Raw genomic sequence first — 22,982 nt, forward strand, 5'->3', positions numbered from 1 at the left:
CTGTTACCAGTTTATCAGGTCCCTAACTCCTAACTAGTCTAATAGGTGCTTTGCTGCTGATAACTACAGGGTGATTTGTAGTAAAAAAATGTTTATTATTTGCAAAGTTATGAGCATTTTCTAAATATGTAATTTAGCCTTTATTAGACATCTGGGAGGTAACAGCAGCAATTCTCCTGAGGTGGAGCTGACTCTCAGCATCTGATGCTGTCCTATCAGCATGAAGCTGCTTCACACACATTGTGAAACTCAAGCTACAGGGAAGGGGGATCAATTCAAACAGCCATATCTCGGGCTGTGGGCCACCTAAAAAAAGCAGATTTGGTGGCATTTGAAAGACTGGATTCTACTCTTTCATATGACACCAAAATCACAGTTCTAGCTGTGACAGAACCGAAGATATCACCTGTTGAAACACAGTCGGGAATGGACGCAGTGTACTATATGATCACACTGTGTTGCTGGACAGGGAAGGGGGAGAAGTTGTATGCTGATTGGACAGCGTCATACAGAAAACATTAGCTGCCCAGAGTAAAAAGGAGTCATCTCCTATTTGGCTATTAGAGCTACATTAGTATATATAAATAAATGCTCATAACTTTGCAAATAAACGTTTTTAAAACAAAAAACAACAAATCACACTGTAGTTATCAGCATCACAGCACCTATTAGGCTAGTTAGGAAATTGGGAATTGATAAACTGGTGACAGAGTCCATTTAAGGGAATGAATTTACTAAGGGCAGGAGTATGTGACAGAAAATAGTATTATAATTGACAGCAAGCAGAGATTTACTAAGGGAAGAAGTTTTCCAACCAACCTGATTTGTATTTATCAAGAGAAAAATAAAAGTCTGGACAAATGGGATGCTGTAGTTATAGTGATTTATACTCTAAATATTGCTCGCTTTTCAGAGTTGTAAGCCAGGGGCACAGCTGGAACCACTATTATTAATGTAATTAATCAGTGACAAAGAGGATGAAATTGAAATAACTCTTTCCATAGGTGACAAACTTTAATATGTTTCTGGAAGTTCTCTTCTTAAAATAGAACGTTGTGAACAGGACTTGAACCTGTGTGGATTTCAAATCCAACGCCTTAACCACTCGGCCATCACAACTTATGTACCCGGACTGTTAAGACTTCTGGCAACTACACCTAAGGGGCTAGCCTAAAATATGAGATCAGTCTTTTGCTCTGAACTGAGCTGTGTGGTAGGACACCGTGAGAAGAAAAGTGCTTTGGTGCTGTGGCTTAGTTGGTTAAAGTGCCTGTCTAGTAAACAGGAGATCATGAGTTCAAAACTCAGCAGTGCCTTGCTATCAGTTGCTTTAGTTTATTCACTTGCTTATTATTTAAGTTTACATAACTAAAGTATATGATTAATCAAATTATTTATAGGCGATTAAAAATCTATCGGGTTTTTCATTGGTGACAGAGACCCCATGAATGTCATTGAGTTTTCTATAATTAGTACGTTCAATACAAAGTAATTATAGACCAGTAAGCTTAACATCCATTGTGGGAAAAACTTTTGAAGAGCTCTTAAAGGGACTCTGTTACCAGTTTATCAGGTCCCTAACTCCTAACTAGTCTAATAGGTGCTTTGCTGCTGATAACTACAGGGTGATTTGTAGTAAAAAAATGTTTATTATTTGCAAAGTTATGAGCATTTTCTAAATATGTAATTTAGCCTTTATTAGACATCTGGGAGGTAACAGCAGCAATTCTCCTGAGGTGGAGCTGACTCTCAGCATCTGATGCTGTCCTATCAGCATGAAGCTGCTTCACACACATTGTGAAACTCAAGCTACAGGGAAGGGGGATCAATTCAAACAGCCATATCTCGGGCTGTGGGCCACCTAAAAAAGCAGATTTGGTGGCATTTGAAAGACTGGATTCTGCTCTTTCATAAGACACCAAAATCACAGTTCTAGCTGTGACAGAACCGAAGATATCACCTGTTGAAAACACAGTCGGGAATGGACGCAGTGTACTATATGATCACACTGTGTTGCTGGACAGGGAAGGGGGAGAAGTTGTATGCTGATTGGACAGCGTCATACAGAAAACATTAGCTGCCCAGAGCAAAAAGGAGTCATCTCCTATTTGGCTATTAGAGCTACATTAGTATATATAAATAAATGCTCATAACTTTGCAAATAAACGTTTTTTTTAAAAAAAAAAAAAATCACACTGTAGTTATCAGCATCATAGCGCCTATTAGGCTAGTTAGGAAATTGGGAATTGATAAACTGGTGACAGAGTCCATTTAAGGGACTATATACAGGAGTATGTGACAGAAAATAGTATTATAATTGACAGCAAGCAGAGATTTACTAAGGACAGAAGTTGTCCAACCAACCTGATTTGTTTTTATCAAGAGGAAAATAAAAGTCTGGACAAATGGGATGCTGTAGTTATAGTGATTTATACTCTAAATATTGCTCGCTTTTCAGAGTTGTAAGCCAGGGGCACAGCTGGAACCACTATTATTAATGTAATTAATCAGTGATAAAGAGGATGGAATTAAAATAACTCTTTCTATAGGTGACAAACTTTAATATGTTTCTGGAAGTTCTCTTCTTAAAATAGAACGTTGTGAACAGGACTTGAACCTGTGCAGGGAGACCCCATTGGATTTCAAATCCAACGCCTTAACCACTCGGCCATCACAACTTATGTACCCTGACTGTTAAGACTTCTGGCAACTACACCTAAGGGGCTAGCCTAAAATATGAGATCAGTCTTTTGCTCTGAACTGAGCTGTGTGGTAGGACACCGTGAGAAGAAAAGTGCTTTGGTGCTGTGGCTTAGTTGGTTAAAGTGCCTGTCTAGTAAACAGGAGATCCTGAGTTCAAAACTCAGCAGTGCCTTGCTATCAGTTGCTTTAGTTTATTCACTTGCTTATTATTTAAGTTTACATAACTAAAGTATATGATTAATCAAATTATTTATAGGCGATTAAAAATCTATCGGGTTTTTCATTGGTGACAGAGACCCCATGAATGTCATTGAGTTTTCTATAATTAGTACGTTCAATACAAAGTAATTATAGACCAGTAAGCTTAACATCCATTGTGGGAAAAACTTTTGAAGAGCTCTTAAAGGGACTCTGTTACCAGTTTATCAGGTCCCTAACTCCTAACTAGTCTAATAGGTGCTTTGCTGCTGATAACTACAGGGTGATTTGTAGTAAAAAAATGTTTATTATTTGCAAAGTTATGAGCATTTTCTAAATATGTAATTTAGCCTTTATTAGACATCTGGGAGGTAACAGCAGCAATTCTCCTGAGGTGGAGCTGACTCTCAGCATCTGATGCTGTCCTATCAGCATGAAGCTGCTTCACACACATTGTGAAACTCAAGCTACAGGGAAGGGGGATCAATTCAAACAGCCATATCTCGGGCTGTGGGCCACCTAAAAAAAGCAGATTTAGTGGCATTTGAAAGACTGGATTCTACTCTTTCATATGACACCAAAATCACAGTTCTAGCTGTGACAGAACCGAAGATATCACCTGTTGAAACACAGTCGGGAATGGACGCAGTGTACTATATGATCACACTGTGTTGCTGGACAGGGAAGGGGGAGAAGTTGTATGCTGATTGGACAGCGTCATACAGAAAACATTAGCTGCCCAGAGTAAAAAGGAGTCATCTCCTATTTGGCTATTAGAGCTACATTAGTATATATAAATAAATGCTCATAACTTTGCAAATAAACGTTTTTAAAACAAAAAACAACAAATCACACTGTAGTTATCAGCATCACAGCACCTATTAGGCTAGTTAGGAAATTGGGAATTGATAAACTGGTGACAGAGTCCATTTAAGGGAATGAATTTACTAAGGGCAGGAGTATGTGACAGAAAATAGTATTATAATTGACAGCAAGCAGAGATTTACTAAGGGAAGAAGTTTTCCAACCAACCTGATTTGTATTTATCAAGAGAAAAATAAAAGTCTGGACAAATGGGATGCTGTAGTTATAGTGATTTATACTCTAAATATTGCTCGCTTTTCAGAGTTGTAAGCCAGGGGCACAGCTGGAACCACTATTATTAATGTAATTAATCAGTGACAAAGAGGATGAAATTGAAATAACTCTTTCCATAGGTGACAAACTTTAATATGTTTCTGGAAGTTCTCTTCTTAAAATAGAACGTTGTGAACAGGACTTGAACCTGTGTGGATTTCAAATCCAACGCCTTAACCACTCGGCCATCACAACTTATGTACCCGGACTGTTAAGACTTCTGGCAACTACACCTAAGGGGCTAGCCTAAAATATGAGATCAGTCTTTTGCTCTGAACTGAGCTGTGTGGTAGGACACCGTGAGAAGAAAAGTGCTTTGGTGCTGTGGCTTAGTTGGTTAAAGTGCCTGTCTAGTAAACAGGAGATCATGAGTTCAAAACTCAGCAGTGCCTTGCTATCAGTTGCTTTAGTTTATTCACTTGCTTATTATTTAAGTTTACATAACTAAAGTATATGATTAATCAAATTATTTATAGGCGATTAAAAATCTATCGGGTTTTTCATTGGTGACAGAGACCCCATGAATGTCATTGAGTTTTCTATAATTAGTACGTTCAATACAAAGTAATTATAGACCAGTAAGCTTAACATCCATTGTGGGAAAAACTTTTGAAGAGCTCTTAAAGGGACTCTGTTACCAGTTTATCAGGTCCCTAACTCCTAACTAGTCTAATAGGTGCTTTGCTGCTGATAACTACAGGGTGATTTGTAGTAAAAAAATGTTTATTATTTGCAAAGTTATGAGCATTTTCTAAATATGTAATTTAGCCTTTATTAGACATCTGGGAGGTAACAGCAGCAATTCTCCTGAGGTGGAGCTGACTCTCAGCATCTGATGCTGTCCTATCAGCATGAAGCTGCTTCACACACATTGTGAAACTCAAGCTACAGGGAAGGGGGATCAATTCAAACAGCCATATCTCGGGCTGTGGGCCACCTAAAAAAGCAGATTTGGTGGCATTTGAAAGACTGGATTCTGCTCTTTCATAAGACACCAAAATCACAGTTCTAGCTGTGACAGAACCGAAGATATCACCTGTTGAAAACACAGTCGGGAATGGACGCAGTGTACTATATGATCACACTGTGTTGCTGGACAGGGAAGGGGGAGAAGTTGTATGCTGATTGGACAGCGTCATACAGAAAACATTAGCTGCCCAGAGCAAAAAGGAGTCATCTCCTATTTGGCTATTAGAGCTACATTAGTATATATAAATAAATGCTCATAACTTTGCAAATAAACGTTTTTTTAAAAAAAAAAAAAAATCACACTGTAGTTATCAGCATCATAGCGCCTATTAGGCTAGTTAGGAAATTGGGAATTGATAAACTGGTGACAGAGTCCATTTAAGGGACTATATACAGGAGTATGTGACAGAAAATAGTATTATAATTGACAGCAAGCAGAGATTTACTAAGGACAGAAGTTGTCCAACCAACCTGATTTGTTTTTATCAAGAGGAAAATAAAAGTCTGGACAAATGGGATGCTGTAGTTATAGTGATTTATACTCTAAATATTGCTCGCTTTTCAGAGTTGTAAGCCAGGGGCACAGCTGGAACCACTATTATTAATGTAATTAATCAGTGATAAAGAGGATGGAATTAAAATAACTCTTTCTATAGGTGACAAACTTTAATATGTTTCTGGAAGTTCTCTTCTTAAAATAGAACGTTGTGAACAGGACTTGAACCTGTGCAGGGAGACCCCATTGGATTTCAAATCCAACGCCTTAACCACTCGGCCATCACAACTTATGTACCCTGACTGTTAAGACTTCTGGCAACTACACCTAAGGGGCTAGCCTAAAATATGAGATCAGTCTTTTGCTCTGAACTGAGCTGTGTGGTAGGACACCGTGAGAAGAAAAGTGCTTTGGTGCTGTGGCTTAGTTGGTTAAAGTGCCTGTCTAGTAAACAGGAGATCCTGAGTTCAAAACTCAGCAGTGCCTTGCTATCAGTTGCTTTAGTTTATTCACTTGCTTATTATTTAAGTTTACATAACTAAAGTATATGATTAATCAAATTATTTATAGGCGATTAAAAATCTATCGGGTTTTTCATTGGTGACAGAGACCCCATGAATGTCATTGAGTTTTCTATAATTAGTACGTTCAATACAAAGTAATTATAGACCAGTAAGCTTAACATCCATTGTGGGAAAAACTTTTGAAGAGCTCTTAAAGGGACTCTGTTACCAGTTTATCAGGTCCCTAACTCCTAACTAGTCTAATAGGTGCTTTGCTGCTGATAACTACAGGGTGATTTGTAGTAAAAAAATGTTTATTATTTGCAAAGTTATGAGCATTTTCTAAATATGTAATTTAGCCTTTATTAGACATCTGGGAGGTAACAGCAGCAATTCTCCTGAGGTGGAGCTGACTCTCAGCATCTGATGCTGTCCTATCAGCATGAAGCTGCTTCACACACATTGTGAAACTCAAGCTACAGGGAAGGGGGATCAATTCAAACAGCCATATCTCGGGCTGTGGGCCACCTAAAAAAAGCAGATTTGGTGGCATTTGAAAGACTGGATTCTACTCTTTCATATGACACCAAAATCACAGTTCTAGCTGTGACAGAACCGAAGATATCACCTGTTGAAACACAGTCGGGAATGGACGCAGTGTACTATATGATCACACTGTGTTGCTGGACAGGGAAGGGGGAGAAGTTGTATGCTGATTGGACAGCGTCATACAGAAAACATTAGCTGCCCAGAGTAAAAAGGAGTCATCTCCTATTTGGCTATTAGAGCTACATTAGTATATATAAATAAATGCTCATAACTTTGCAAATAAACGTTTTTAAAACAAAAAAACAACAAATCACACTGTAGTTATCAGCATCACAGCACCTATTAGGCTAGTTAGGAAATTGGGAATTGATAAACTGGTGACAGAGTCCATTTAAGGGAATGAATTTACTAAGGGCAGGAGTATGTGACAGAAAATAGTATTATAATTGACAGCAAGCAGAGATTTACTAAGGGAAGAAGTTTTCCAACCAACCTGATTTGTATTTATCAAGAGAAAAATAAAAGTCTGGACAAATGGGATGCTGTAGTTATAGTGATTTATACTCTAAATATTGCTCGCTTTTCAGAGTTGTAAGCCAGGGGCACAGCTGGAACCACTATTATTAATGTAATTAATCAGTGACAAAGAGGATGAAATTGAAATAACTCTTTCCATAGGTGACAAACTTTAATATGTTTCTGGAAGTTCTCTTCTTAAAATAGAACGTTGTGAACAGGACTTGAACCTGTGTGGATTTCAAATCCAACGCCTTAACCACTCGGCCATCACAACTTATGTACCCGGACTGTTAAGACTTCTGGCAACTACACCTAAGGGGCTAGCCTAAAATATGAGATCAGTCTTTTGCTCTGAACTGAGCTGTGTGGTAGGACACCGTGAGAAGAAAAGTGCTTTGGTGCTGTGGCTTAGTTGGTTAAAGTGCCTGTCTAGTAAACAGGAGATCCTGAGTTCAAAACTCAGCAGTGCCTTGCTATCAGTTGCTTTAGTTTATTCACTTGCTTATTATTTAAGTTTACATAACTAAAGTATATGATTAATCAAATTATTTATAGGCGATTAAAAATCTATCGGGTTTTTCATTGGTGACAGAGACCCCATGAATGTCATTGAGTTTTCTATAATTAGTACGTTCAATACAAAGTAATTATAGACCAGTAAGCTTAACATCCATTGTGGGAAAAACTTTTGAAGAGCTCTTAAAGGGACTCTGTTACCAGTTTATCAGGTCCCTAACTCCTAACTAGTCTAATAGGTGCTTTGCTGCTGATAACTACAGGGTGATTTGTAGTAAAAAAATGTTTATTATTTGCAAAGTTATGAGCATTTTCTAAATATGTAATTTAGCCTTTATTAGACATCTGGGAGGTAACAGCAGCAATTCTCCTGAGGTGGAGCTGACTCTCAGCATCTGATGCTGTCCTATCAGCATGAAGCTGCTTCACACACATTGTGAAACTCAAGCTACAGGGAAGGGGGATCAATTCAAACAGCCATATCTCGGGCTGTGGGCCACCTAAAAAAGCAGATTTGGTGGCATTTGAAAGACTGGATTCTGCTCTTTCATAAGACACCAAAATCACAGTTCTAGCTGTGACAGAACCGAAGATATCACCTGTTGAAAACACAGTCGGGAATGGACGCAGTGTACTATATGATCACACTGTGTTGCTGGACAGGGAAGGGGGAGAAGTTGTATGCTGATTGGACAGCGTCATACAGAAAACATTAGCTGCCCAGAGCAAAAAGGAGTCATCTCCTATTTGGCTATTAGAGCTACATTAGTATATATAAATAAATGCTCATAACTTTGCAAATAAACGTTTTTTTAAAAAAAAAAACAAATCACACTGTAGTTATCAGCATCATAGCGCCTATTAGGCTAGTTAGGAAATTGGGAATTGATAAACTGGTGACAGAGTCCATTTAAGGGACTATATACAGGAGTATGTGACAGAAAATAGTATTATAATTGACAGCAAGCAGAGATTTACTAAGGACAGAAGTTGTCCAACCAACCTGATTTGTTTTTATCAAGAGGAAAATAAAAGTCTGGACAAATGGGATGCTGTAGTTATAGTGATTTATACTCTAAATATTGCTCGCTTTTCAGAGTTGTAAGCCAGGGGCACAGCTGGAACCACTATTATTAATGTAATTAATCAGTGATAAAGAGGATGGAATTAAAATAACTCTTTCTATAGGTGACAAACTTTAATATGTTTCTGGAAGTTCTCTTCTTAAAATAGAACGTTGTGAACAGGACTTGAACCTGTGCAGGGAGACCCCATTGGATTTCAAATCCAACGCCTTAACCACTCGGCCATCACAACTTATGTACCCTGACTGTTAAGACTTCTGGCAACTACACCTAAGGGGCTAGCCTAAAATATGAGATCAGTCTTTTGCTCTGAACTGAGCTGTGTGGTAGGACACCGTGAGAAGAAAAGTGCTTTGGTGCTGTGGCTTAGTTGGTTAAAGTGCCTGTCTAGTAAACAGGAGATCCTGAGTTCAAAACTCAGCAGTGCCTTGCTATCAGTTGCTTTAGTTTATTCACTTGCTTATTATTTAAGTTTACATAACTAAAGTATATGATTAATCAAATTATTTATAGGCGATTAAAAATCTATCGGGTTTTTCATTGGTGACAGAGACCCCATGAATGTCATTGAGTTTTCTATAATTAGTACGTTCAATACAAAGTAATTATAGACCAGTAAGCTTAACATCCATTGTGGGAAAAACTTTTGAAGAGCTCTTAAAGGGACTCTGTTACCAGTTTATCAGGTCCCTAACTCCTAACTAGTCTAATAGGTGCTTTGCTGCTGATAACTACAGGGTGATTTGTAGTAAAAAAATGTTTATTATTTGCAAAGTTATGAGCATTTTCTAAATATGTAATTTAGCCTTTATTAGACATCTGGGAGGTAACAGCAGCAATTCTCCTGAGGTGGAGCTGACTCTCAGCATCTGATGCTGTCCTATCAGCATGAAGCTGCTTCACACACATTGTGAAACTCAAGCTACAGGGAAGGGGGATCAATTCAAACAGCCATATCTCGGGCTGTGGGCCACCTAAAAAAAGCAGATTTGGTGGCATTTGAAAGACTGGATTCTACTCTTTCATATGACACCAAAATCACAGTTCTAGCTGTGACAGAACCGAAGATATCACCTGTTGAAACACAGTCGGGAATGGACGCAGTGTACTATATGATCACACTGTGTTGCTGGACAGGGAAGGGGGAGAAGTTGTATGCTGATTGGACAGCGTCATACAGAAAACATTAGCTGCCCAGAGTAAAAAGGAGTCATCTCCTATTTGGCTATTAGAGCTACATTAGTATATATAAATAAATGCTCATAACTTTGCAAATAAACGTTTTTAAAACAAAAAACAACAAATCACACTGTAGTTATCAGCATCACAGCACCTATTAGGCTAGTTAGGAAATTGGGAATTGATAAACTGGTGACAGAGTCCATTTAAGGGAATGAATTTACTAAGGGCAGGAGTATGTGACAGAAAATAGTATTATAATTGACAGCAAGCAGAGATTTACTAAGGGAAGAAGTTTTCCAACCAACCTGATTTGTATTTATCAAGAGAAAAATAAAAGTCTGGACAAATGGGATGCTGTAGTTATAGTGATTTATACTCTAAATATTGCTCGCTTTTCAGAGTTGTAAGCCAGGGGCACAGCTGGAACCACTATTATTAATGTAATTAATCAGTGACAAAGAGGATGAAATTGAAATAACTCTTTCCATAGGTGACAAACTTTAATATGTTTCTGGAAGTTCTCTTCTTAAAATAGAACGTTGTGAACAGGACTTGAACCTGTGTGGATTTCAAATCCAACGCCTTAACCACTCGGCCATCACAACTTATGTACCCGGACTGTTAAGACTTCTGGCAACTACACCTAAGGGGCTAGCCTAAAATATGAGATCAGTCTTTTGCTCTGAACTGAGCTGTGTGGTAGGACACCGTGAGAAGAAAAGTGCTTTGGTGCTGTGGCTTAGTTGGTTAAAGTGCCTGTCTAGTAAACAGGAGATCCTGAGTTCAAAACTCAGCAGTGCCTTGCTATCAGTTGCTTTAGTTTATTCACTTGCTTATTATTTAAGTTTACATAACTAAAGTATATGATTAATCAAATTATTTATAGGCGATTAAAAATCTATCGGGTTTTTCATTGGTGACAGAGACCCCATGAATGTCATTGAGTTTTCTATAATTAGTACGTTCAATACAAAGTAATTATAGACCAGTAAGCTTAACATCCATTGTGGGAAAAACTTTTGAAGAGCTCTTAAAGGGACTCTGTTACCAGTTTATCAGGTCCCTAACTCCTAACTAGTCTAATAGGTGCTTTGCTGCTGATAACTACAGGGTGATTTGTAGTAAAAAAATGTTTATTATTTGCAAAGTTATGAGCATTTTCTAAATATGTAATTTAGCCTTTATTAGACATCTGGGAGGTAACAGCAGCAATTCTCCTGAGGTGGAGCTGACTCTCAGCATCTGATGCTGTCCTATCAGCATGAAGCTGCTTCACACACATTGTGAAACTCAAGCTACAGGGAAGGGGGATCAATTCAAACAGCCATATCTCGGGCTGTGGGCCACCTAAAAAAGCAGATTTGGTGGCATTTGAAAGACTGGATTCTGCTCTTTCATAAGACACCAAAATCACAGTTCTAGCTGTGACAGAACCGAAGATATCACCTGTTGAAAACACAGTCGGGAATGGACGCAGTGTACTATATGATCACACTGTGTTGCTGGACAGGGAAGGGGGAGAAGTTGTATGCTGATTGGACAGCGTCATACAGAAAACATTAGCTGCCCAGAGTAAAAAGGAGTCATCTCCTATTTGGCTATTAGAGCTACATTAGTATATATAAATAAATGCTCATAACTTTGCAAATAAACGTTTTTTTAAAAAAAAAAACAAATCACACTGTAGTTATCAGCATCATAGCGCCTATTAGGCTAGTTAGGAAATTGGGAATTGATAAACTGGTGACAGAGTCCATTTAAGGGACTATATACAGGAGTATGTGACAGAAAATAGTATTATAATTGACAGCAAGCAGAGATTTACTAAGGACAGAAGTTGTCCAACCAACCTGATTTGTTTTTATCAAGAGGAAAATAAAAGTCTGGACAAATGGGATGCTGTAGTTATAGTGATTTATACTCTAAATATTGCTCGCTTTTCAGAGTTGTAAGCCAGGGGCACAGCTGGAACCACTATTATTAATGTAATTAATCAGTGATAAAGAGGATGGAATTAAAATAACTCTTTCTATAGGTGACAAACTTTAATATGTTTCTGGAAGTTCTCTTCTTAAAATAGAACGTTGTGAACAGGACTTGAACCTGTGCAGGGAGACCCCATTGGATTTCAAATCCAACGCCTTAACCACTCGGCCATCACAACTTATGTACCCTGACTGTTAAGACTTCTGGCAACTACACCTAAGGGGCTAGCCTAAAATATGAGATCAGTCTTTTGCTCTGAACTGAGCTGTGTGGTAGGACACCGTGAGAAGAAAAGTGCTTTGGTGCTGTGGCTTAGTTGGTTAAAGTGCCTGTCTAGTAAACAGGAGATCCTGAGTTCAAAACTCAGCAGTGCCTTGCTATCAGTTGCTTTAGTTTATTCACTTGCTTATTATTTAAGTTTACATAACTAAAGTATATGATTAATCAAATTATTTATAGGCGATTAAAAATCTATCGGGTTTTTCATTGGTGACAGAGACCCCATGAATGTCATTGAGTTTTCTATAATTAGTACGTTCAATACAAAGTAATTATAGACCAGTAAGCTTAACATCCATTGTGGGAAAAACTTTTGAAGAGCTCTTAAAGGGACTCTGTTACCAGTTTATCAGGTCCCTAACTCCTAACTAGTCTAATAGGTGCTTTGCTGCTGATAACTACAGGGTGATTTGTAGTAAAAAAATGTTTATTATTTGCAAAGTTATGAGCATTTTCTAAATATGTAATTTAGCCTTTATTAGACATCTGGGAGGTAACAGCAGCAATTCTCCTGAGGTGGAGCTGACTCTCAGCATCTGATGCTGTCCTATCAGCATGAAGCTGCTTCACACACATTGTGAAACTCAAGCTACAGGGAAGGGGGATTAATTCAAACAGCCATATCTCGGGCTGTGGGCCACCTAAAAAAGCAGATTTGGTGGCATTTGAAAGACTGGATTCTACTCTTTCATATGACACCAAAATCACAGTTCTAGCTGTGACAGAACCGAAGATATCACCTGTTGAAACACAGTCGGGAATGGACGCAGTGTACTATATGATCACACTGTGTTGCTGGACAGGGAAGGGGGAGAAGTTGTATGCTGATTGGACAGCGTCATACAGAAAACATTAGCTGCCCAGAGTAAAAAGGAGTCATCTCCTATTTGGCTATTAGAGCTACATTAGTATATATAAATAAATGCTCATAACTTTGCAAATAAACGTTTTTAAAACAAAAAACAACAAATCACACTGTAGTTATCAGCATCACAGCACCTATTAGGCTAGTTAGGAAATTGGGAATTGATAAACTGGTGACAGAGTCCATTTAAGGGAATGAATTTACTAAGGGCAGGAGTATGTGACAGAAAATAGTATTATAATTGACAGCAAGCAGAGATTTACTAAGGGAAGAAGTTTTCCAACCAACCTGATTTGTATTTATCAAGAGAAAAATAAAAGTCTGGACAAATGGGATGCTGTAGTTATAGTGATTTATACTCTAAATATTGCTCGCTTTTCAGAGTTGTAAGCCAGGGGCACAGCTGGAACCACTATTATTAATGTAATTAATCAGTGACAAAGAGGATGGAATTGAAATAACTCTTTCCATAGGTGACAAACTTTAATATGTTTCTGGAAGTTCTCTTCTTAAAATAGAACGTTGTGAACAGGACTTGAACCTGTGTGGATTTCAAATCCAACGCCTTAACCACTCGGCCATCACAACTTATGTACCCGGACTGTTAAGACTTCTGGCAACTACACCTAAGGGGCTAGCCTAAAATATGAGATCAGTCTTTTGCTCTGAACTGAGCTGTGTGGTAGGACACCGTGAGAAGAAAAGTGCTTTGGTGCTGTGGCTTAGTTGGTTAAAGTGCCTGTCTAATAAACAGGAGATCCTGAGTTCAATTCTCAGCAGTGCCTTGCTATCAGTTGCTTTAGTTTATTCACTTGTTTATTATTTAAGTTTACATAACTAAAGTATATGATGAATCAAATTCTTTATAGGCGATTAAAAATCCATCGGGTTTTTCATTGGTGACAGAGACCCCATGAATGTCATTGAGTTTTCTATAAGTAGTAAGTTCAATACAAAGTAATTATAGACCAGTAAGCTTAACATCCATTGTGGGAAAAACTTTTGAAGAGCTCTTAAAGGGACTCTGTTACCAGTTTATCAGGTCCCTAACTCCTAACTAGTCTAATAGGTGCTTTGCTGCTGATAACTACAGGGTGATTTGTAGTAAAAAAATGTTTATTATTTGCAAAGTTATGAGCATTTTCTAAATATGTAATTTAGCCTTTATTAGACATCTGGGAGGTAACAGCAGCAATTCTCCTGAGGTGGAGCTGACTCTCAGCATCTGATGCTGTCCTATCAGCATGAAGCTGCTTCACACAAATTGTGAAACTCAAGCTACAGGGAAGGGGGATCAATTCAAACAGCCATATCTCGGGCTGTGGGCCACCTAAAAAAGCAGATTTTTGTGGCATTTGAAAGACTGGATTCTACTCTTTCTTAAGACACCAAAATCACAGTTCTAGCTGTGACAGAACCGAAGATATCACCTGTTGAAAACACAGTCGGGAATGGACGCAGTGTACTATATGATCACACTGTGTTGCTGGACAGGGAAGGGGGAGAAGTTGTATGCTGATTGGACAGCGTCATACAGAAAACATTAGCTGCCCAGAGTAAAAAGGAGTCATCTCCTATTTGGCTATTAGAGCTACATTAGTATATATAAATAAATGCTCATAACTTTGCAAATAAACGTTTTTAAAACAAAAAACAACAAATCACACTGTAGTTATCAGCATCATAGCGCCTATTAGGCTAGTTAGGAAATTGGGAATTGATAAACTGGTGACAGAGTCCATTTAAGGGAATATATACAGGAGTATGTGACAGAAAATAGTATTATAATTGACAGCAAGCAGAGATTTACTAAGGGCAGAAGTTGTCCAACCAACCTGATTTGTATTTATCAAGAGAAAAATAAAAGTCTGGACAAATGGGATGCTGTAGTTATAGTGATTTATACTGTAAATATTGCTTGCTTTTCAGAGTTGTAAGCCAGGGGCACAGCTGGAACCACTATTATTAATGTAATTAATCAGTGACAAAGAGGATGGAATTAAAATAACTCTTTCTATAGGTGACAAACTTTAATATGTTTCTGGTAGTTCTCTTCTTAAAATAGAACGTTGTGAACAGGACTTGAACCTGTGCAGGGAGACCCCATTGGATTTCAAATCCAACGCCTTAACCACTCGGCCATCACAACTTATGTACACTGAGTGTTAAGACTTCTGCCAACTACACCTAAGGGGCTAGCCTAAAATATGAGATCAGTCTTTTGCTCTGAACTGAGCTGTGTGGTAGGACACCGTGAGAAGAAAAGTGCTTTGGTGCTGTGGCTAAGTTGGTTAAAGTGCCTGTCTAGTAAACAGGAGAACCTGAGTTCAATTCTCAGCAGTGCCTTGCTATCAGTTGCTTTAGTTTATTCACTTGTTTATTATTTAAGTTTACATAACGAAAGTATATGATGAATCAAATTCTTTATAGGCGATTAAAAATCTATCGGGTTTTTCATTGGTGACAGAGACCCCATGAATGTCATTGAGTTTTCTATAAGTAGTAAGTTCAATACAAAGTAATTATAGACCAGTAAGCTTAACATCCATTGTGGGAAAAACTTTTGAAGAGCTCTTAAAGGGACTCTGTTACCAGTTTATCAGGTCCCTAACTCCTAACTAGTCTAATAGGTGCTTTGCTGCTGATAACTACAGGGTGATTTGTAGTAAAAAAAATGTTTATTATTTGCAAAGTTATGAGCATTTTCTAAATATGTAATTTAGCCTTTATTAGACATCTGGGAGGTAACAGCAGCAATTCTCCTGAGGTGGAGCTGACTCTCAGCATCTGATGCTGTCCTATCAGCATGAAGCTGCTTCACACACATTGTGAAACTCAAGCTACAGGGAAGGGGGATCAATTCAAACAGCCATATCTCGGGCTGTGGGCCACCTAAAAAAGCAGATTTGGTGGCATTTGAAAGACTGGATTCTACTCTTTCATAAGACACCAAAATCACAGTTCTAGCTGTGACAGAACCGAAGATATCACCTGTTGAAAACACAGTCGGGAATGGACGCAGTGTACTATATGATCACACTGTGTTGCTGGACAGGGAAGGGGGAGAAGTTGTATGCTGATTGGACAGCGTCATACAGAAAACATTAGCTGCCCAGAGTAAAAAGGAGTCATCTCCTATTTGGCTATTAGAGCTACATTAGTATATATAAATAAATGCTCATAACTTTGCAAATAAACGTTTTTAAAACAAAAAACAACAAATCACACTGTAGTTATCAGCATCATAGCGCCTATTAGGCTAGTTAGGAAATTGGGAATTGATAAACTGGTGACAGAGTCCATTTAAGGGACTATATACAGGAGTATTTGACAGAAAATAGTATTAGAATTTACAGCAAGCAGAGATTTACTAAGGGCAGAAGTTGTCCAACCAACCTGATTTGTATTTATCAAGAGAAAAATAAAAGTCTGGACAAATGGGATGCTGTAGTTATAGTGATTTATACTGTAAATATTGCTCGCTTTTCAGAGTTGTAAGCCAGGGGCACAGCTGGAACCACTATTATTAATGTAATTAATCAGTGACAAAGAGGATGGAATTAAAATAACTCTTTCTATAGGTGACAAACTTTAATATGTTTCTGGAAGTTCTCTTCTTAAAATAGAATGTTGTGAACAGGACTTGAACCTGTGCAGGGAGACCCCATTGGATTTCAAATCCAACGCCTGAACCACTCGGCCATCACAACTTATGTACCCTGACTGTTAAGACTTCTGCCAACTACACCTAAGGGGCTAGCCTAAAATATGAGATCAGTCTTTTGCTCTGAACTGAGCTGTGTGGTAGGACACCGTGAGAAGAAAAGTGCTTTGGTGCTGTGGCTAAGTTGGTTAAAGTGCCTGTCTAGTAAACAGGAGAACCTGAGTTCAATTCTCAGCAGTGCCTTGCTATCAGTTGCTTTAGTTTATTCACTTGTTTATTATTTAAGTTTACATAACGAAAGTATATGATGAATCAAATTCTTTATAGGCGATTAAAAATCTATCGGGTCTTTCATTGGTGACAGAGACCCCATGAATGTCATTGAGTTTTCTATAAGTAGTAAGTTCAATACAAAGTAATTATAGACCAGTAAGCTTAACATCCATTGTGGGAAAAACTTTTGAAGAGCTCTTAAAGGGACTCTGTTACCAGTTTATCAGGTCCCTAACTCCTAACTAGTCTAATAGGTGCTTTGCTGCTGATAACTACAGGGTGATTTGTAGTAAAAAAAATGTTTATTATTTGCAAAGTTATGAGCATTTTCTAAATATGTAATTTAGCCTTTATTAGACATCTGGGAGGTAACAGCAGCAATTCTCCTGAGGTGGAGCTGACTCTCAGCATCTGATGCTGTCCTATCAGCATGAAGCTGCTTCACACACATTGTGAAACTCAAGCTACAGGGAAGGGGGATCAATTCAAACAGCCATATCTCGGGCTGTGGGCCACCTAAAAAAGCAGATTTGGTGGCATTTGAAAGACTGGATTCTACTCTTTCATAAGACACCAAAATCACAGTTCTAGCTGTGACAGAACCGAAGATATCACCTGTTGAAAACACAGTCGGGAATGGACGCAGTGTACTATATGATCACACTGTGTTGCTGGACAGGGAAGGGGGAGAAGTTGTATGCTGATTGGACAGCGTCATACAGAAAACATTAGCTGCCCAGAGTAAAAAGGAGTCATCTCCTATTTGGCTATTAGAGCTACATTAGTATATATAAATAAATGCTCATAACTTTGCAAATAAACGTTTTTAAAACAAAAAACAACAAATCACACTGTAGTTATCAGCATCATAGCGCCTATTAGGCTAGTTAGGAAATTGGGAATTGATAAACTGGTGACAGAGTCCATTTAAGGGACTATATACAGGAGTATTTGACAGAAAATAGTATTATAATTTACAGCAAGCAGAGATTTACTAAGGGCAGAAGTTGTCCAACCAACCTGATTTGTATTTATCAAGAGAAAAATAAAAGTCTGGACAAATGGGATGCTGTAGTTATAGTGATTTATACTGTAAATATTGCTCGCTTTTCAGAGTTGTAAGCCAGGGGCACAGCTGGAACCACTATTATTAATGTAATTAATCAGTGACAAAGAGGATGGAATTAAAATAACTCTTTCTATAGGTGACAAACTTTAATATGTTTCTGGAAGTTCTCTTCTTAAAATAGAACGTTGTGAACAGGACTTGAACCTGTGCAGGGAGACCCCATTGGATTTCGAATCCAACGCCTTAACCACTCGGCCATCACAACTTATGTACCCTGACTGTTAAGACTTCTGGCAACTACACCTAAGGGGCTAGCCTAAAATATGAGATCAGTCTTTTGCTCTGAACTGAGCTGTGTGGTAGGACACCGTGAGAAGAAAAGTGCTTTGGTGCTGTGGCTTAGTTGGTTAAAGTGCCTGTCTAGTAAACAGGAGATCCTGAGTTCAATTCTCAGCAGTGCCTTGCTATCAGTTTCTTTAGTTTATTCACTTGTTTATTATTTAAGTTTACATAACTAAAGTATATGATGAATCAAATTCGTTATAGGCGATTAAAAATCTATCGGGTTTTTCATTGGTGACAGAGACCCCATGAATGTCATTGAGTTTTCTATAAGTAGTAAGTTCAATACAAAGTAATTATAGACCAGTAAGCTTAACATCCATTGTGGGAAAAACTTTTGAAGAGCTCTTAAAGGGACTCTGTTACCAGTTTATCAGGTCCCTAACTCCTAACTAGTCTAATAGGTGCTTTGCTGCTGATAACTACAGGGTGATTTGTAGTAAAAAAATGTTTATTATTTGCAAAGTTATGAGCATTTTCTAAATATGTAATTTAGCCTTTATTAGACATCTGGGAGGTAACAGCAGCAATTCTCCTGAGGTGGAGCTGACTCTCAGCATCTGATGCTGTCCTATCAGCATGAAGCTGCTTCACACACATTGTGAAACTCAAGCTACAGGGAAGGGGGATCAATTCAAACAGCCATATCTCGGGCTGTGGGCCACCTAAAAAAGCAGATTTGGTGGCATTTGAAAGACTGGATTCTACTCTTTCATAATACACCAAAATCACAGTTCTAGCTGTGACAGAACCGAAGATATCACCTGTTGAAAACACAGTCGGGAATGGACGTACTATATGATCACACTGTGTTGCTGGACAGGGAAGGGGGAGAAGTTGTATGCTGATTGGACAGCGTCATACAGAAAACATTAGCTGCCCAGAGTAAAAAGGAGTCATCTCCTATTTGGCTATTAGAGCTACATTAGTATATATAAATAAATGCTCATAACTTTGCAAATAAACGTTTTTAAAACAAAAAACAACAAATCACACTGTAGTTATCAGCATCATAGCGCCTATTAGGCTAGTTAGGAAATTGGGAATTGATAAACTGGTGACAGAGTCCATTTAAGGGACTATATACAGGAGTATTTGACAGAAAATAGTATTATAATTTACAGCAAGCAGAGATTTACTAAGGGCAGAAGTTGTCCAACCAACCTGATTTGTATTTATCAAGAGAAAAATAAAAGTCTGGACAAATGGGATGCTGTAGTTATAGTGATTTATACTGTAAATATTGCTCGCTTTTCAGAGTTGTAAGCCAGGGGCACAGCTGGAACCACTATTATTAATGTAATTAATCAGTGACAAAGAGGATGGAATTAAAATAACTCTTTCTATAGGTGACAAACTTTAATATGTTTCTGGAAGTTCTCTTCTTAAAATAGAATGTTGTGAACAGGACTTGAACCTGTGCAGGGAGACCCCATTGGATTTCGGATCCAACGCCTTAACCACTCGGCCATCACAACTTATGTACCCTGACTGTTAAGACTTCTGGCAACTACACCTAAGGGGCTAGCCTAAAATATGAGATCAGTCTTTTGCTCTGAACTGAGCTGTGTGGTAGGACACCGTGAGAAGAAAAGTGCTTTGGTGCTGTGGCTTAGTTGGTTAAAGTGCCTGTCTAGTAAACAGGAGATCCTGAGTTCAATTCTCAGCAGTGCCTTGCTATCAGTTTCTTTAGTTTATTCACTTGTTTATTATTTAAGTTTACATAACTAAAGTATATGATGAATCAAATTCGTTATAGGCGATTAAAAATCTATCGGGTTTTTCATTGGTGACAGAGACCCCATGAATGTCATTGAGTTTTCTATAAGTAGTAAGTTCAATACAAAGTAATTATAGACCAGTAAGCTTAACATCCATTGTGGGAAAAACTTTTGAAGAGCTCTTAAAGGGACTCTGTTACCAGTTTATCAGGTCCCTAACTCCTAACTAGTCTAATAGGTGCTTTGCTGCTGATAACTACAGGGTGATTTGTAGTAAAAAAATGTTTATTATTTGCAAAGTTATGAGCATTTTCTAAATATGTAATTTAGCCTTTATTAGACATCTGGGAGGTAACAGCAGCAATTCTCCTGAGGTGGAGCTGACTCTCAGCATCTGATGCTGTCCTATCAGCATGAAGCTGCTTCACACACATTGTGAAACTCAAGCTACAGGGAAGGGGGATCAATTCAAACAGCCATATCTCGGGCTGTGGGCCACCTAAAAAAGCAGATTTGGTGGCATTTGAAAGACTGGATTCTACTCTTTCATAAGACACCAAAATCACAGTTCTAGCTGTGACAGAACCGAAGATATCACCTGTTGAAAACACAGTCGGGAATGGACGCAGTGTACTATATGATCACACTGTGTTGCTGGACAGGGAAGGGGGAGAAGTTGTATGCTGATTGGACAGCGTCATACAGAAAACATTAGCTGCCCAGAGTAAAAAGGAGTCATCTCCTATTTGGCTATTAGAGCTACATTAGTATATATAAATAAATGCTCATAACTTTGCAAATAAACGTTTTTAAAACAAAAAACAACAAATCACACTGTAGTTATCAGCATCATAGCGCCTATTAGGCTAGTTAGGAAATTGGGAATTGATAAACTGGTGACAGAGTCCATTTAAGGGACTATATACAGGAGTATTTGACAGAAAATAGTATTATAATTTACAGCAAGCAGAGATTTACTAAGGGCAGAAGTTGTCCAACCAACCTGATTTGTATTTATCAAGAGAAAAATAAAAGTCTGGACAAATGGGATGCTGTAGTTATAGTGATTTATACTGTAAATATTGCTCGCTTTTCAGAGTTGTAAGCCAGGGGCACAGCTGGAACCACTATTATTAATGTAATTAATCAGTGACAAAGAGGATGGAATTAAAATAACTCTTTCTATAGGTGACAAACTTTAATATGTTTCTGGAAGTTCTCTTCTTAAAATAGAACGTTGTGAACAGGACTTGAACCTGTGCAGGGAGACCCCATTGGATTTCGAATCCAACGCCTTAACCACTCGGCCATCACAACTTATGTACCCTGACTGTTAAGACTTCTGGCAACTACACCTAAGGGGCTAGCCTAAAATATGAGATCAGTCTTTTGCTCTGAACTGAGCTGTGTGGTAGGACACCGTGAGAAGAAAAGTGCTTTGGTGCTGTGGCTTAGTTGGTTAAAGTGCCTGTCTAGTAAACAGGAGATCCTGAGTTCAATTCTCAGCAGTGCCTTGCTATCAGTTTCTTTAGTTTATTCACTTGTTTATTATTTAAGTTTACATAACTAAAGTATATGATGAATCAAATTCTTTATAGGCGATTAAAAATCTATCGGGTTTTTCATTGGTGACAGAGACCCCATGAATGTCATTGAGTTTTCTATAAGTAGTAAGTTCAATACAAAGTAATTATAGACCAGTAAGCTTAACATCCATTGTGGGAAAAACTTTTGAAGAGCTCTTAAAGGGACTCTGTTACCAGTTTATCAGGTCCCTAACTCCTAACTAGTCTAATAGGTGCTTTGCTGCTGATAACTACAGGGTGATTTGTAGTAAAAAAATGTTTATTATTTGCAAAGTTATGAGCATTTTCTAAATATGTAATTTAGCCTTTATTAGACATCTGGGAGGTAACAGCAGCAATTCTCCTGAGGTGGAGCTGACTCTCAGCATCTGATGCTGTCCTATCAGCATGAAGCTGCTTCACACACATTGTGAAACTCAAGCTACAGGGAAGGGGGATCAATTCAAACAGCCATATCTCGGGCTGTGGGCCACCTAAAAAAGCAGATTTGGTGGCATTTGAAAGACTGGATTCTACTCTTTCATAATACACCAAAATCACAGTTCTAGCTGTGACAGAACCGAAGATATCACCTGTTGAAAACACAGTCGGGAATGGACGTACTATATGATCACACTGTGTTGCTGGACAGGGAAGGGGGAGAAGTTGTATGCTGATTGGACAGCGTCATACAGAAAACATTAGCTGCCCAGAGTAAAAAGGAGTCATCTCCTATTTGGCTATTAGAGCTACATTAGTATATATAAATAAATGCTCATAACTTTGCAAATAAACGTTTTTAAAACAAAAAACAACAAATCACACTGTAGTTATCAGCATCATAGCGCCTATTAGGCTAGTTAGGAAATTGGGAATTGATAAACTGGTGACAGAGTCCATTTAAGGGACTATATACAGGAGTATTTGACAGAAAATAGTATTATAATTTACAGCAAGCAGAGATTTACTAAGGGCAGAAGTTGTCCAACCAACCTGATTTGTATTTATCAAGAGAAAAATAAAAGTCTGGACAAATGGGATGCTGTAGTTATAGTGATTTATACTGTAAATATTGCTCGCTTTTCAGAGTTGTAAGCCAGGGGCACAGCTGGAACCACTATTATTAATGTAATTAATCAGTGACAAAGAGGATGGAATTAAAATAACTCTTTCTATAGGTGACAAACTTTAATATGTTTCTGGAAGTTCTCTTCTTAAAATAGAACGTTGTGAACAGGACTTGAACCTGTGCAGGGAGACCCCATTGGATTTCGATTCCAACGCCTTAACCACTCGGCCATCACAACTTATGTACCCTGACTGTTAAGACTTCTGGCAACTACACCTAAGGGGCTAGCCTA

At 38.2% G+C, this 22,982-nt stretch overlaps 10 non-coding genes across 10 annotated transcripts; all 10 read right to left on the reverse strand.

The window, feature by feature from the left end:
- Positions 1 to 2,596: 2,596 nt before the first annotated feature.
- TRNAS-UGA (transfer RNA serine (anticodon UGA)) lies at positions 2,597 to 2,678 on the reverse strand. Its single transcript has one exon. It is a non-coding gene; the product is annotated as a tRNA-Ser (tRNA).
- Positions 2,679 to 5,710: 3,032 nt separating this feature from the next.
- Positions 5,711 to 5,792, reverse strand: TRNAS-UGA (transfer RNA serine (anticodon UGA)). The gene has a single exon. It is a non-coding gene; the product is annotated as a tRNA-Ser (tRNA).
- A 3,033-nt stretch (positions 5,793 to 8,825) lies between these two features.
- Positions 8,826 to 8,907, reverse strand: TRNAS-UGA (transfer RNA serine (anticodon UGA)). The gene has a single exon. It is a non-coding gene; the product is annotated as a tRNA-Ser (tRNA).
- A 3,032-nt stretch (positions 8,908 to 11,939) lies between these two features.
- TRNAS-UGA (transfer RNA serine (anticodon UGA)) lies at positions 11,940 to 12,021 on the reverse strand. Its single transcript has one exon. It is a non-coding gene; the product is annotated as a tRNA-Ser (tRNA).
- A 3,033-nt stretch (positions 12,022 to 15,054) lies between these two features.
- TRNAS-UGA (transfer RNA serine (anticodon UGA)) lies at positions 15,055 to 15,136 on the reverse strand. Its single transcript has one exon. It is a non-coding gene; the product is annotated as a tRNA-Ser (tRNA).
- A 1,479-nt stretch (positions 15,137 to 16,615) lies between these two features.
- Positions 16,616 to 16,697, reverse strand: TRNAS-UGA (transfer RNA serine (anticodon UGA)). The gene has a single exon. It is a non-coding gene; the product is annotated as a tRNA-Ser (tRNA).
- Positions 16,698 to 18,176: 1,479 nt separating this feature from the next.
- Positions 18,177 to 18,258, reverse strand: TRNAS-CGA (transfer RNA serine (anticodon CGA)). The gene has a single exon. It is a non-coding gene; the product is annotated as a tRNA-Ser (tRNA).
- A 1,473-nt stretch (positions 18,259 to 19,731) lies between these two features.
- On the reverse strand, positions 19,732 to 19,813 carry TRNAS-CGA (transfer RNA serine (anticodon CGA)). The gene has a single exon. It is a non-coding gene; the product is annotated as a tRNA-Ser (tRNA).
- A 1,478-nt stretch (positions 19,814 to 21,291) lies between these two features.
- TRNAS-CGA (transfer RNA serine (anticodon CGA)) lies at positions 21,292 to 21,373 on the reverse strand. Its single transcript has one exon. It is a non-coding gene; the product is annotated as a tRNA-Ser (tRNA).
- A 1,473-nt stretch (positions 21,374 to 22,846) lies between these two features.
- TRNAS-CGA (transfer RNA serine (anticodon CGA)) lies at positions 22,847 to 22,928 on the reverse strand. Its single transcript has one exon. It is a non-coding gene; the product is annotated as a tRNA-Ser (tRNA).
- Positions 22,929 to 22,982: the final 54 nt, after the last annotated feature.

The sequence above is a fragment of the Rhinoderma darwinii genome (genome assembly GCF_050947455.1).
Source record: "Rhinoderma darwinii isolate aRhiDar2 chromosome 3 unlocalized genomic scaffold, aRhiDar2.hap1 SUPER_3_unloc_13, whole genome shotgun sequence".
NCBI classification, from domain to species: domain Eukaryota; kingdom Metazoa; phylum Chordata; class Amphibia; order Anura; family Rhinodermatidae; genus Rhinoderma; species Rhinoderma darwinii.